Raw genomic sequence first — 15268 nt, 5'->3', positions numbered from 1 at the left:
TTCACGTGGGCAAGGAGGGGTCTTTAAGGCTGTCAAATAACAAATAAAACTGTGACAATGCCTCCAATCTGACAAAAGAAATCTGATTAGATTCCTGGTCAAGTTTTTTTGAAAACCACTTTTTGAATTGGAAAGCAATAAAAATAGAAAAGAAAAGAACTACAGAGAGTAGCATGACACCTTAGAATTAGAAAAGAATACCTTAAGCTAGGCCATAAATGGCTCTGGCTTTGGTTACCCATCCCCATTTTACAATTTTGAAATCCCCCCAAAAATTAATTGTAGAATAAGTAACTTGAGGAGGTGCATACTACAGAAATATATATACTGTATAAGAAGAAAACACAGTCTGACATTTCTGTGTATATGGTTAGGACCTCAGAAAAATGTGTACTCCAGCGCCCTCTGCTGAATTATGTCTATTTTCCTAAATTCTGGTGACGCAGTTTCGAATTCAAACCTAAAATGGCAAGGACCCTGCACCACAGACATCACAGGGTCACTGGCGGTAGCATCGAGGGGATTGGCAAAGACTAACGCCTGGTTTGGGATGACGGTACACTAGAAAGTAAGCTCAGGTTCTTGGACAATTAAATGTCCGTAAGCGTTAAGAATAAAGCTGTTGTCGTTAGAGCATTGTCCAGCAGGCGGAGATAGAGGGTAACAAAAGGACCTCAACCTCCGAAATTTCTAGAACTGGACTGCTTTATCAGAGTTTAAGGCTGTGTTCCAGTTTTGAAATGATGAAATTAATTTTTGGAGCTATTTGTTTTATTATTATTTTCGTCGGAGTTTCCAGAATAACCTACACTGCAAGGATTTTAGGCAGTGGTGTAACGAATAGTATACAAACACATACACATGCAAATTTCTGCAATTTGGAAGACGGGGTCTTTACCTTTCATCAGATTTTCACAAAGCATTTGTTTGGTAAGTGCTTGCATTAGCAAACAGAGCCCTGGGACACTGATAACACGCTGTAATGGCTTTGCAGAATTCTAGAGCCAAACTTTCTTTCTAATATTTACTAGGCTTGTTCCTAGTTTGGGATCCCAGGCAATGTTCCCAGCTTGTATCTGACATAGCTGCCTCATCCATAAAATGGGGTTAATAGCAGTGTTAATGAAATAGCTGATGGAAATGAGTTGAGGCTTCCCCAAGAGTTAAGTAACCCTTGGCAACAATATAATATGTCATGCTGATATAAAGACTCAAAATCCATTATTTCCTTTGATGTTAAATACAATTGTATGAAACATGTTTACGCATAAAGAAATCTATGAGACAGACAGGTTAAATAACTTGTACAAAATCATTCAGTCAAGTTAATGACAAAATGGGATTCTAGAAATTAAAAAAAAAATACAAAAAGACTTTACCCTGATCGACTGCTATAAAAATATTGTATTAATGATTTAAGCCTAAATTCTGACTCTGAATTTCATTTTGCAGTTGATTAAAAGATATCCTATATGGTTGTCTATCCAGTCTTAGCTTAAACTTTTATTACAAGAAGCAAAATATATCCTAGAAGAATCCAGTGTACCTTATAGAAAAATAATTTCATTAATATGTGTTTTGTAAACATTGAGAATTCCCTTAGGTTTTTACACATTTGAAAACTTTCCTTATATCCACACCTATAATGGTATGCATACCTGATGGCATTTTCAGATATACAGAAGAATGAAGTTATCTAGTTTGTAGAAATATGAATGCAAATAGAGATAATCATATGTTATGAAAGTAGAAATAGAGCTAGCCATCTTGAGAAAAATAAAGACATAGTGATGAGGAAGGAATAGGAGGGTAAGAAGGTATGGGGAGTAAGATGTCCAATATACCAAGATATACTTGAATGGGAAATGTCTTTATGTATCATGTACAAGGAATTACAAAATGACCTTTCTTTTGAGACAGGGTCTCATTACATAGTCCTGGCTATCCTAGAGCTCCCTATGTAGATCAGACAGAAATCAAGCTTACAGGGTTCCACCTGTCTTTGCCTCCTAAGTGCTAGGATTAAAGGTATGTACCATCATGCCCAGCCTACAAAATGATTTTTAAGTAAAGCTTTCCTTGATATTGATCTCTTACAAGCTGCCCCCTCATCAATTTCTTATTTTGGTCTTTTTTCCTTCTCAACAAACTTAGAGGAACATTCTTCAGCCAGGGTTTCAAAGCCTTCAGTTCTGATTTACTCATTAGCCTTCTTTATGAATCTTGGCAGTGCCAGTCTCATTGACAAGACCAATAAGGGCTATTCAGAATTTGTCTGCCCTAACCCATGCAATTATTTTTCACCCTGTTGCCTCTTGAACTCTAAATACCACATTGCTTTTATTTTCCTTTACCATTTCTGTCTTTTTCCTCACCCTTTCCTGCATGCTTTTCTGTCTACTGTCACTATGTATGTGTTGTTTTTCCAGCTATATCCGTAGCCCTCTCTCATTCTTATGTTACACTGAGTCTCTGAATGACCTCACCCCTCACTCAGCTTCAACCAATGCCTGAAGCTAATGGCTAATCATTTTAAGAACACAGTCCAGTCATCTTGCCATAACTCCAGATTATTACAGCCAACTGCCTATCGTACATCTCACAAGCACCTCCGTGTTCTCCTAAAACTAATCATTTCCCCTTTGTTTCAAAGATAAGATACTACCATTGAAATGGCTTACCAAAATCAGAAACTGGACATAATTCTTAAGAAATGTTGTTGGATCCTGGGAGCCTCTCCTTTCCCTGGCATCTGGGACTTTCTAGTGGCTACCTACAGCTCCCCATCCCCGACTGCTACATGTTTCTATTCACTTTTCTGACCCTCTGTACTTCCCTCCTGTCTCCTTCCATACCTGATCCTGTCCCCTGTTTTTTTCCCCTCCCCCTCCTCTCTCACTCCCAGTCCTCTTCCTCCCTCTAGTTCCTGTGATTATTTTGTTCCTTGATCTGTGTAGCATTGAAGCATCTACACTTCAATCTGCCTTCTTTTAAGTTCCATATGGTTTGTGAGTTGTATCATGGATACTCTGAGCTTTGGGTCCCAGGACACAACAGTTATGACACTAACCAAAATACCCAACAAAAGGGAGATACAACCAATAGGTACAGCCCCCAGTTGAGAGATAGGGCCACCCACCCATCTCAAAATTCTTAACCTAGAAAAGTCCCTGTCCAAAGGAAAGACAGGGACAAAAAAAAAAAAAAAAAAAAAAAAAAAAAAAAAAAAAAAAAAAAACATGGAACAGAGACTGAAGGAAAGGCCAGCCAGAGACTACCATACCTAGGAATCCATCCCATTTGCTGACACCAGACCCCACAGTATTGCTGCCAAGAAATGCTTGCTGACAAGAGCCCGGTGTGGCTCTACAGCACCTGACAAATACAGATGCAAATACAGCCAACCATTGGACTGAGCCCAGGAACCCCAGTGGAAGAGCTAGGGAAAGAACTGAAGAAGCTGGAGGGGATTGCAACCCCATAGGAAGAACAATATCAACTAACTGGATAAGCCAGAGCTCCCAGGCTCTAAAACACCAACCAAAAAGTACATATGGAGGGACCCATGACTCCAGATACATATGTGGCAGAGAATGGTCTTATCTAACATTACTTAGAGGGGAGGCCCTTGGTCCTGTGGAGGCTTGATGCCACAGCATAAGGGGATGCTAGAGTGATGAGGTGGGAGTGGGTAGGCCCAGGAGGACCTTCATAGAGGCAAAGGGGAGGGAAGAGAGGAGAGATAGGGTGGGAGGGTTGTGGTAACAGGGAAGGGAGATATTATTTGAAATGTAAATGAATGAAATGATTAATAAAAAAGAAATGTAATTGCTGAATTAGCACTAACACATTGTTTTCTCCTTTTAATATTTTGCCCTTTTAAAATTTGAATATATAATCTTACTATTTACCCTGTTCTTTCTCCCTTCCAACCCTCTTACCATGCCCCTTTTTGTTCTCTCTGAAATTATGGCCCCTCTGTCTTTAAAACACACACACACACACACACACACACACACACACACACACAGAGAGAGAGAGAGAGAGAGAGAGAGAGAGAGAGAGAGAGAGAGAGAGAGAGAGAGAGAGAGAGAGAGAGACAGAAAAACACACACCATGGGTGTTATAATATATTATGCTCTATATGGTATATATAATATATATGATAAATTTCAAAATATATCTTACTAAGTTTATTTGCTGTTACTTGTACATATATGATTTCAGAGCTGGCCAATTTATGTTGCATAATAAATTAAGGGATTTATCTCTAGAAAAACAGTTTCTCTTGCTCTCATCATTCTTTAGTTACCTATAGTTCTTTGTATAGGGATAGAGAATTATAAGATATCCCCTTCCATGTTAGCATGATTATTGGTATTATAGTTCTTCAAATCTTATTTGGGCAGCCCCAGAATTGAGATATCACATGTGAATATTCCTTGTCATTTCTAGGAACCACAATCTAATAGCAAAATTCCTGCCCCTCGGGATCTTATAATCTTTCTACAATCTATTCCAAGATGTTCCCTGAGCCTTATGTAGATGTAGGAGTTATTTTGTAGGTGCATCAAATGGGCTGAGTACCACATGATCAGTTATTTTCTGTATTTTGTGCATTTCTTTTCTGTATTTGTCTTCATTGGTTATAAACAGAAGTATCTTTGAAGAATAAAGTAGTAAGAATAAGTATTTAGAATGCAATTAGAAATTAGTAAAGTGGCAGGAAAATGTTTTCATTCAAGATCCATCAGCCCTGGGTAGTTGGTTATATTTACAATACCAGGCATGATTTGCCACTGTTGAATGGTACTTCAGTACAATTAGACAACTGTTGGTACCACCAAACCTGAGTGTAGAGTACCACTATTAAACCTTGGGGATATATCACCATGATGTTTACTGTTGTGGTTTGTAGACATCACAGTTTATTAGGACTGTTCATTGTTTCTCTTATTTGGAAGCTTGCACACCACTTTCCAGTACTGTAATAGTTAGTCTTTAGGGAGGTTTCTTTTGAATTCACTAGAGTCCAAATTCTCCAATCTCTGTGTCTAAAGTGCGTGATATCTTCAACAATAAAAACTTACCCTCAACCTCTGGGAATTAACTACAAGCAACAACAATAGCCCATATTATTTTGGAAATCTCTTGTGTTCCCTTGACCAAAAAAATCAAAAGGCAATTTCTCACATCATTTGCTATATATTCTATGACTCTTTGGGGGAATATTGCCAGCACAAGTGACATAATTTCACTTAAATTATATGTTTATGTATGTATACATACATTTATATGTATTTTATGCAATTACTCTTCATGATGTTTTCAAGTATACTTAATTCTATCACTCCCTCCTACTACGCACTCCTTCTGTTTTGACCTCCAATTAAAGTCTACCCTCATTTTTGTTCATTTTTCCTTTTATATCACTTGTATCTTGCTCCCTTTTTATTTTCAATGTTTTTGAAGATATTTGAAGTAATATACTCATAACTGAAGATTTGGAGCTAAGAACCATGGATGAAAGACAACATGTGATGTTTGTCTTTCTGTACCTATGTTAACTCACTAAATATTCCCAACATAACATTTCTGCTTCCATCCATTTACCTGCCATTTTCCTTAAAGCTTTCTTTCCTACATTCTATAATGTATATGTACCTATTTTCACTGTATGTTCATCAGTTGAAGGACATGCAAATTTTTCCATTTTCAAGCCATTGTGAATAGAGCAGCAGCAAACATATCTGAGCATGTTTGATAAATTATTTTAACATGAGTTCATAGTGCATACAAAATGGGCCATTGGGGATTACTCATAATGGAAAACAAGAGGGGGTAAGGCAAACAAAGGGATGTGATTTGCTTCTCTTTTCTAGCTTAAACCAGAAACACCATAGCAGTGATTGTAGGCTTATATTTTTCATAGCCTACTTTAATATGGATTCATAAATACTTCTAGCCCACCACCCATCAGATTTAGAGGAAAAGAAAGGATACAGGGGAAGTGGACCTGTTTAGAAATTGTTCTTCAGAGCAAATCCCATCTGCAGTGTCAGAAAATCAGCAGTTCAGTTTACAGGGAAAAGCAGCAGCAGCTAGATCCTCTTGCAAATACTTTACAAATATATCAGCTGTCCAGTTTGGTAATGTCTGGATAGCAAACACATATCAGCAAAGATGGCATGACTTAGCAGAAACATCTAGGCCTCAGCTGAATCCACACAAGAATTCAGGAGGATTCAGGACCGACAGAGACACCAGGAGACATTCTTTGCTGTGCCTTTCTCAACAAGGCAGAGAATATTGAAGATGCAAGAGCGAGAAGCATTACAAAGCTACTAATATATGCAAGCAAAGCCTCTATCACTGTCCTTTGAGTCCTATTCCTTCCAAATAGCATGTGTCCTCCAAGGGTCTTGCCTCACCATGTGTCTTGCACATTATTTTGCTTTAGCAAAACTCTGTGTGAGTCTGTATCATCAACTTCCATCACTCTGCCAATTGGTCCAAGTCTGGAAAGGGGGAAAAAGCCACAGGAACCTCATGAAGTTTGTGTGTATGTGTATGTGCCTTTCTCTATAGAGTCATGACAAATGGACTTCAACAAGACAGTGTAAGGTAAACCAATACATGGATGTCATTAGCATACAATCCTTTATCATGGATCCTTTCATGTGCATGCTTTAGCAAGCATTCCTTCTTCTGTGTCCACTTCAACAAAACTTTCCTTCACATGTCTGCTTTAGCAAAACATCATCCAATACGACACAATTGACTTACTAAAGAAACCAGAAGTTTCCTCTTCAAGTGATGCTCTGAGTTGTGAACAATATGAGGAGTACATTTAGCATGTAAAAGGGTAATCCGATTTGAGATGGTACAAGTATATAAAAATCAGTTTTGATTTTTTTGAAGCACAGTAAAATAATGGTTCTTATTAAAATTGATGACATATTAATTTAAGTTAACCGTTGTTATTTTGAGTATATTCTAAAAAAGAAAACAGGTTGAAGATGAAGAATAAAGAAAATATCCATTTGATACATATAAAATACATATAGTATATTATAAAATTCACTAGATTTTTGCAATATTTAGGGCTGAGGGGTGCTCTGGAATAAGAAACCAAATAAACAAATATGTCATGGACTCATTAGTTATTTGTATATTTGTTAATAATTTTTAGAGTCTACTATGTTCCAGAAGGAGACTAAAAATAAGTAGTATTTAAGACAGCTATTTTATTCCTTCCTTCAGGGAGCATGGCAATGTTCTTTATATTTCAGTCTAGAGATAGTCAATATATTTATCAGATGAAGAAAAGTTTCATAGAAAATATACAGTGACTATACCATGAACTTGACTTCATAATTTCAAACTCCTTGAATTTTTCAGCTTTCCTAACTACATCATTTTCAATCCCAGAACATAACTCTACTGGCTAGTTTTATGTCTAGTTGTTGCAATCTAGAGTCATCTAAAAGGAAAGAATGTCAACTGAGAACATGCCTCCATAAAAATCTGGCTATAGGGCATTTTTTTAAATTAGTGATTAATGTGGGAGAGCCCAGTGCTTTGAGGATGATATCATCCCTGGGCTGGTCATCTTGAGTTGTATAAGAAAACAGTTGATCAAGTCATGTTGAGCAAGCCAATAAGAAATACCCCCATGCATCAGCTCCTGTCTCCAGGTTTCTTCACTGTTTGAGTTCTTTCATTTTTAATTTGTTTATTTACATCCCAAATGCTGCCTCCTTCCAGTCCTTCCTGACTGGGTTCCTTTTTGCCTCTGAGAGGGTGCCCCACTGGGTATGCCCCAACTCTGGTGCATCCAGTCTCTGCAGGATTGGGCACATCCTCTCCTACTGAGGCCAGACAAAGCAGCCTTCTACTACATATGTGTTGGGGGCCATGGACCAGCCCATGTATGTTCTTTGGTTTGTGGCTTAGTCTCTGGGAGCTCCCAGGAGTCCAGGTTAGTTGACACTGTTGGTCTTCCTGTGGGGTTGCCATCCCCTTTCATCTTCTTCAATCGTTCCCTTAACTCTTCCATAGGGATCCCAACCTCAGTTCAATGGTTGGCTGTGAATATCTACATCTGTCTCAGTTAGCTGCTGGGTGGAGCCTCTCAGAACAGCCATGCTAGGTTCCTGTCTGCAAGCACAACATAGCTTCACTTATAGTGTCAGGGATTGGTGCCTGCCAATGGGATGGGCCTCAATTTTGGCAGGTCACTGGTTGACTATTTCCTCAGTCTCTGTTCCATCCTTGTTCTTGCCTTTGTATTACACAGGACAAATTTTGGGTTAAAAGTTTTATAGGTGGGCTTGGTGTTCCCATCCGTCCACTGGGGGTCCTACATGGCTATGAGAAGTGTTCCATATCCACAGTGTTTGCCTTCCCACCTGCCCCAGACAGGCTGCAGCAGCCAAGCAAAAAATATATTTAACCATTTGTGTCTTGGCTAATACATAGACACTGCATGCTTAAGTAAATGAATTCTGTTCCCTTATGGGACATAACAAACACATGGTTTGTTGCCATGTTTGCTAAGGGTGGGTATAGTCAGAGCTATAGTTTCAGTGCTATCTTGCTCCTGTTTGAGATCCTGACTTCCTTCAGTGATGGACTATGATATGGAAGTATAAGCTAAATAAACGCTTTCTTCTCCAACTTGCTTTTTGTCATGGTGTTTCATCACGGCAATGGTAACCCTAACTGGGGTAATAGAGCATGCTGGGAGATATCTGGACATAAAGATTATATCAACTCAAATCCTAACTATGGTAGAGCATGTATCTTGCCAATTATAGTTGTTTATCAACTAATATCTGACTTTGAATCTCTTGTCTCACCCTTCTGATCTTCAATGCATTTTTTTTTAATATTCCATTATCTGTATTTTTGGTTTCAATGTAAAAACAAAACTTGTAGAGCTATTAACAATTCTCTGTAACTAGGAACACTTATTCCAGCTATATGCTCCTCTTAGCTAACACATGGAATACTGGAATGCTAATTTCCTTCAAATTTCATCACAAGAATAATATCTTCTTCAATGCATTTTTAAAGTATAAGGTACCATCTGTATCTATAAGAGTTCAGTATTTTGACACATGCAGCTGCCTGGAGAGAGGGAGCTGATGTCCTATGTCAGAGCTGCCACCGCTGCGGAGCCGCCACCACCGTGGAGCCGCCACCGGGGAGGAGCAGCCGCTAACACAGGGACTGGGACCTTAGGGAGGAGGAGGCAAGAAGATGGCAGACGACCCCAGTGCTGCCGATAGGAACGTGGAGATCTGGAAGACCAAGAAGCTCATTAAGAGCTTGGAGGCGGCCCGAGGCAATGGCACGAGCATGATATCGCTGATCATTCCTCTCAAAGACCAGATTTCATGAGTGGCAAAAATGTTAGCAGGTGAGTTTGGAACTGCATCTAACATTAAGTCACGAGTAAGCCGCCTTTCAGTCCTGGGAGCCATCACATCTGTACAACAGAGAATCAAACATAACAAAGTACCTCCAAATGGTCTGGTTGTTTACTGTGGAACAACTGTAACAGAAGAAGGAAAGGAAAAGAAAGTCAACATTGACTTTGATCCTTTCAAACCAATTAACACATCATCGTATTTGTGCGACAACTTTCATACAGAGGCTCTTACAGCGTTACTTTCAGATGACAGCAAGTTTGGTTTTATTGGGATAGACGGCAGTGGTGCTCTTTTTGGCACGCTCCAAGGAAACACCAGAAAAGTCCTGTACAAATTCACTGTGGATCTCCCAAAGAAACACGGCAGAGGAGGTCGATGAGCCTTGCGTTTTGCCCGTTTAAGAATGGAAAAGTGACATAACTATGTTCAGAAAGTAGCAGAGACTGCTGTGCAGCTGTTTATTTCTGGAGACAAAGTGAATGTGACTGGGTTGGTTTTAGCTGGATCAGCTGACTTTAAAACTGAACTAAGTCAATCTGACATGTCTGACCAGAGGTTGCAATCTGAAGTTTTAAAATTAGTTGATATATCCTACGGTGGTGAAAATGGATTCAACCAAGCTATTGAATTGTCTACTGAAGTTCTCTCCAACGTGAAGTTCATTCAAGAGAAGAAATTAATAGGGCGATACTTTGATGAAATTAGCCAGTACACAGGCAAGTACTGTTTTGGAGTTGAAGATACACTGAAGGCTTTGGAAATGGGAGCTGTAGAGATTCTAATAGTCTATGAAAATTATGGATATAATGAGATACGTTCTTCATCGCTACAGTACAGAAGAAGAAAAAATTCTCTATTTAACTCCAGAACAAGAGAAGGATAAATCTCACTTCACAGACAAAAAGACTGGACAGGAACATGAGCTGATAGAGAGCATGCCCCTCTTGGAATGGTTTGCTAACAACTATAAAAAAATTTGGAGCTACACTAGAAATTGTCACAGTTAAGTCACAAGAAGGACCACAGTTTGTGAAAGGATTTGGTGGAATTGGAGGTATCTTGCCGTACTGAGTAGATTTCCAGGGAATGGAATACCAAGGAGGAGATGACGAATTTTTTTGACCTTGATGACTACTAGGTAGTCGACATGGGTCCGGCAAAGCATGCCTCACCCTCCAGCATTCAACCCAAGGAGCATACCCGTGGTGGAATCCAAACAGATCCCTGCCTTACAATTGGAACATTTCCAGAGCTTAATCGGTGAGCATCAGATACTGAAAAGAAAAGTGAAACAAAACCAGACCCAACCCTACACTTTGGTTTGTCATGGTGTCAGCACAGTAGCCTACAACTAAGTCCCTAAATGCCACTTTGGACTAACTTAAAAGAATTCCAGTTTTTACTTTTTCTTGATGGTAAAATTGGTTGCTCTTGTATTTTACGAAAAAAAAAATGATGTTTTTAACCTTCATACATAGAAGCAAAATACTTGAACTGATGTAAACCTTCAAAAGTCAGTAGAAGTGAGATCATACTGGTTTGTTTCTTCCTTTGATCAGAAAATAACTAAATTTCCGTATCCACAGTGGCCCATTTACATGGCACTCTCAGCTTAGACTGCACAAGAAGAAATATATGTGGTGAAATATTGGGAAAAAAAAGAGTTCAGTATTTTGCTCAGCTACTAAATATTTGCCAGTGCTTTGAAAATATTAGAGCCTATGTTTTATCTAAGCTCTCTTTCAGGAAGAGGTAGGTCAAGTCCAATATTCAGAACAAGAAATCTACTACATGTCACGACAAACTTTGAAAACTGAGAGTTTAGTATAAATAAAAACATAGTAATGCTCAATAAGACTAAGAGTTATTCCTGCCATTTGAATATCTGTCACTTTCCAAGATCATTTTGAAATATACTTGGCATTTTAACAGCCTTAACATGTAAGATGTTTAAGAAGCTTCTGGGCCATCATGGTTCTTTTCTCATGAATAGATTTTTACCATTACCATGAGTACATTTTCTATGAAGAAATGCTAGTTTGCAAGCCTATTGCTGTTCCAGAACCAAGAGTGTCATTCCTATTGCTCCTCATCTTTTTGCTATAACTCTCAGGAGCAAAGGCTTGTAACAAATTCTGGTCACTTGATCTTGGATGCACTAGCTTCAGAGCTAGTGATTAATAAGTTTCTGTTTAGCAAACTTTACTGATTATATGATATGATAGCAAAAAAAAAAGGGTGAAAAAGTCTAGCTCTTAGCAGACCAAAAAAATGAGACCAGGATTTAAGGTTGTATTCAGGAATTAAGAAGAGAAGGCACAAATAAGCAGCATTAGGATGCCAGGGAGTTTAGTATTAGCAGCATGCAGTGAAAATCAATGAAAGGAAGAGTGCCCTGTTTAAAAGGTAGTGTTGTGATAACTGTCTAAGCTATATTAAAGGGGTAGCTAAAATAAATTATACATGCAATATGTGAAGCCCATAGTTTATGAAAGCATTGAAAAATATGATGGTCGATTTTTAATTTTGGAATAAATTAAAAATCTTGTAAGACACAAACATGAAATACTACATATCTTAGTTCTATTTCTTGTTAGTATAAAATACCCCAACAAAAGCAACACTAACCAAGAAAGTGCTTGTTTTTCTTTAAATTCTAATTCATAGTCTATCAGTGAGTGGAGTGTAACTGAAGGAAAAAACTTGAAGCAACTAGTCACACTCCCAGTTAGAATGGAGAGAAAAATACATGCATGTATGCTTATTAGTACACAACTTGTTTTCCATGTTTATATGATCCAGACTCAAACCCAAGAAACAGTACTACCCTCAACAGGTAGGTCTTCCAATTTCAGTTAATGAAATGAAGAAAATTCATCACAGATATGCCCACAGTCTAACCCAATCTAGAAAATTATTTATTTAGACTATCTGACCAGGTAATTAGGTTATATAGACAATTAAAACAAACCATCAGATTCAACTTCTGGCTAACTTGGCAAACACATCTTTTTTTTTTTTTTTTTTATTAACTTGAATATTTCTTATATACATTTCGAGTGTTATTCCCTTTCCCGGTTTCCGGGCAAACATCCCCTCCCCTCCCCTTCCTTATGGGTGTTCCTCCCACCCTCCCCCATTGCCGCCCCCCCCAACAGTCTAGTTCACTGGGGTTCAGTCTTTAGCAGGACCCAGGGCTTCCTTCCACTGGTGCTCTTACTAGGATATTCATTGCTACCTATGAGGTCAGAGTCCAGGGTCAGTCCATGTATAGTCTTTAGGTAGTGGCTTAGTCCCTGGATGCTCTGGTTGCTTGGCATTGTTGTACATATGGGGTCTCGAGCCTTCAAGCTCTTTCCAGTTCTTTCTCTGATTCCTTCAACGGGGGTCCTATTCTCAGTTCAGTGGTTTGCTGCTGGCATTCACTCTGTATTTGCTGTATTCTGGCTGTGTCTCTCAGGAGCGATCCACACTTCTGCACTTCTTGCTTCATCCATCTTGTCTAATTGGGTGGCTGTATATATGGGCCACATGTGGGGCAGGCTCTGAATGGGTGTCCTTCAGTCTCTGTTTTAATCTTTTTGCCTCTCTCTTCCTGCCAAGGGTATTCTTGTTCCCTTTTAAAGAAGGAGTGAAGCATTCACATTTTGATCATCCGTCTTGAGTTTCATGTTTCTAGGCATCTAGGGTAATTCAAGCATTTGGGCTAATAGCCACTTATCAATGAGTGCACACCATGTATGTCTTTCCAAACACATCTTTTTAAGCCATAAACCTCCACACCCATTCCCCAAAGTCTCATTGTTTTTCACCTTAAATACAACCCAACTTTAATAGTTCCTAATGTCTTTAAATTTCCCAACCATTTAAAGGTCCAAATTACCTGAATTGTGAGCTCCTATAAAATCAAAAGCAAAGTATATACTTAGAGCATTAGGATTACTAGCACAAAAGCCAATACCAAACTATAACTTGATGTCATTAGCATTAAGCTTGTCGTGTAATCCTCTGAGTTCCAAAGGGCTTGGTTTGCCTTGCCTTCTAGCTCTATCATCTGAAGGCCTCACAACTTCTCTCACACACTTAGGCCAACTCTACTCCACACTTGAAACTCTCCTCATCAAGCGTCCCACAGTCTTCAGATTTCTAATATCTTGGGGTCATCATTGCAACTTAAAGCCTCACCTTCAAAGCTTCACATGGTGGTCTCTCAGGGACCCTGCAAGGACTAGGACCATGCCGCAAAATGCCTAGTCTGTTTCCATCTATGAGGTCCTCAAATATGTACCTTTTCCTTTAAAACTACTTCCACATGAATGTCATTGCTTAGTTTTGCTGTCAGCTCAAGAAGTGGCCTAGCTCCCCTTGATTAAAATCTTATCAGCTTTTCAGTGGCAATCCTGGGCAAAGAAATGTTTTTAAGGTTTATTTATTTTATATGTGTGAGTACACTGTTGCTGTCTTCAGACACACCAGAGGAAAGCTTTGAATTCCATTACAGATGGTGTGAGTCACCATGTGATTGCTAGGAATTGAACTCAGGACCCCTGGAAGAACAGTCAGTTCTCTTAACCTCTGGAAGCCATCTCTCCGGCACTGTGGGAGAATTTTTTTTGAGGGTGTTGCTTATGAGCATTAGGAAAACCCATTAGGGTCGACATTCTCTTCCTTTAAGTGAATTGGGATTCTCAAAAACAGAGCTTGTTGTGAGGGGTAAAGCTTTGACTTGCATACATTTCTCTCATGCTCCGTGTTGCACAGGAGGTTTCGCGCTAATGTTGGTCGTCTCTATCAATTACCATTGCTATTTCAGCATTAGTTCAATTACAACTTTGCTTGGAAAATTCTGTGAAATAAACCAGTTCATTTTCTTCAACTTAAGGTTTCAGGTCACATGCAAAATAAAAGTAGATATCTTGGTCAAAAATCACACAAACAATCCCTATCCTAGTTCCCAACAGAGTCTTCTTTGCTTTCTGAAACATCATGAGTGAAGCTCTTATTGACTTCATGTCTCTCATAAGTCTTATGTTCCAAACTCCCACAAAAATGGTCCATTAATCTCTGCCTGTAGCATTCAATGGCTTAGAAGTCATTTGGTCAAGTTTATCACAACGGTTCTATTACCCAGAATAATTTTCTGTACTAGTTTTTATAATTGCATGATTAGCCCACTTTGCCACTCTGAGGCCATCACAGAATGTACCTTTACAAAATTATTTCCATTGTATCATTGTACAGTATATCGCTCAACCAAAATAATGTATGTGCTCTGTTGTTGAATTACATTTCTTATAAGATGCCCAAATGTATTTACAATTAAATGAATACAATTGCAAAGGGATAGTAAAAAGGCAAAGTTCACAAAAGAGATGAGAAGAAAGTTCACAAAAGAAATACAGAAGGCTAAAAAGCACTTGAAATAGGTCAAGCTAACTAGTATTAAAGGCAGGAACACAAAAAAATAAGATACCTATTTTTAGCTATGAGATGTTTTAAGTTTTACAATACTATATTTAAAAATGCCTTGAACAATTAAGAAATTCTCATTCGCAAATAATGAAAATGTAAATTAATATAGCTACATTTCAGGAAATTATTCAGCAATGTATGCTAACATTGTGTTTATTATTTTTCTATGACATAATAGTTCTACTTCTTAATAAAATTGCTGTAGATAATTACAAAATATACAGTGTGTGATATGTTTGTGTGTACTCTGCTACTACTACAAGGTTTATAATAGTAAAATATTGAAAAGCTTAAATACTCATTGGGAAGAAAATAGTTAAACTGGGATGTACTCATGCTCCAAGCCCTAAGAAAACAAT

General features: G+C 38.4%; 1 pseudogene; it reads left to right on the top strand.

Moving 5' to 3' along the window:
- The first annotated feature begins 9237 nt into the window (after positions 1-9237).
- Positions 9238-10659, top strand: LOC116888680 (annotated as a pseudogene).
- Positions 10660-15268: the final 4609 nt, after the last annotated feature.

This window comes from Rattus rattus, chromosome X, assembly GCF_011064425.1.
Source record: "Rattus rattus isolate New Zealand chromosome X, Rrattus_CSIRO_v1, whole genome shotgun sequence".
Lineage (NCBI taxonomy): Eukaryota > Metazoa > Chordata > Mammalia > Rodentia > Muridae > Rattus > Rattus rattus.
This window is presented reverse-complemented; position numbering and strand designations above follow the sequence as displayed.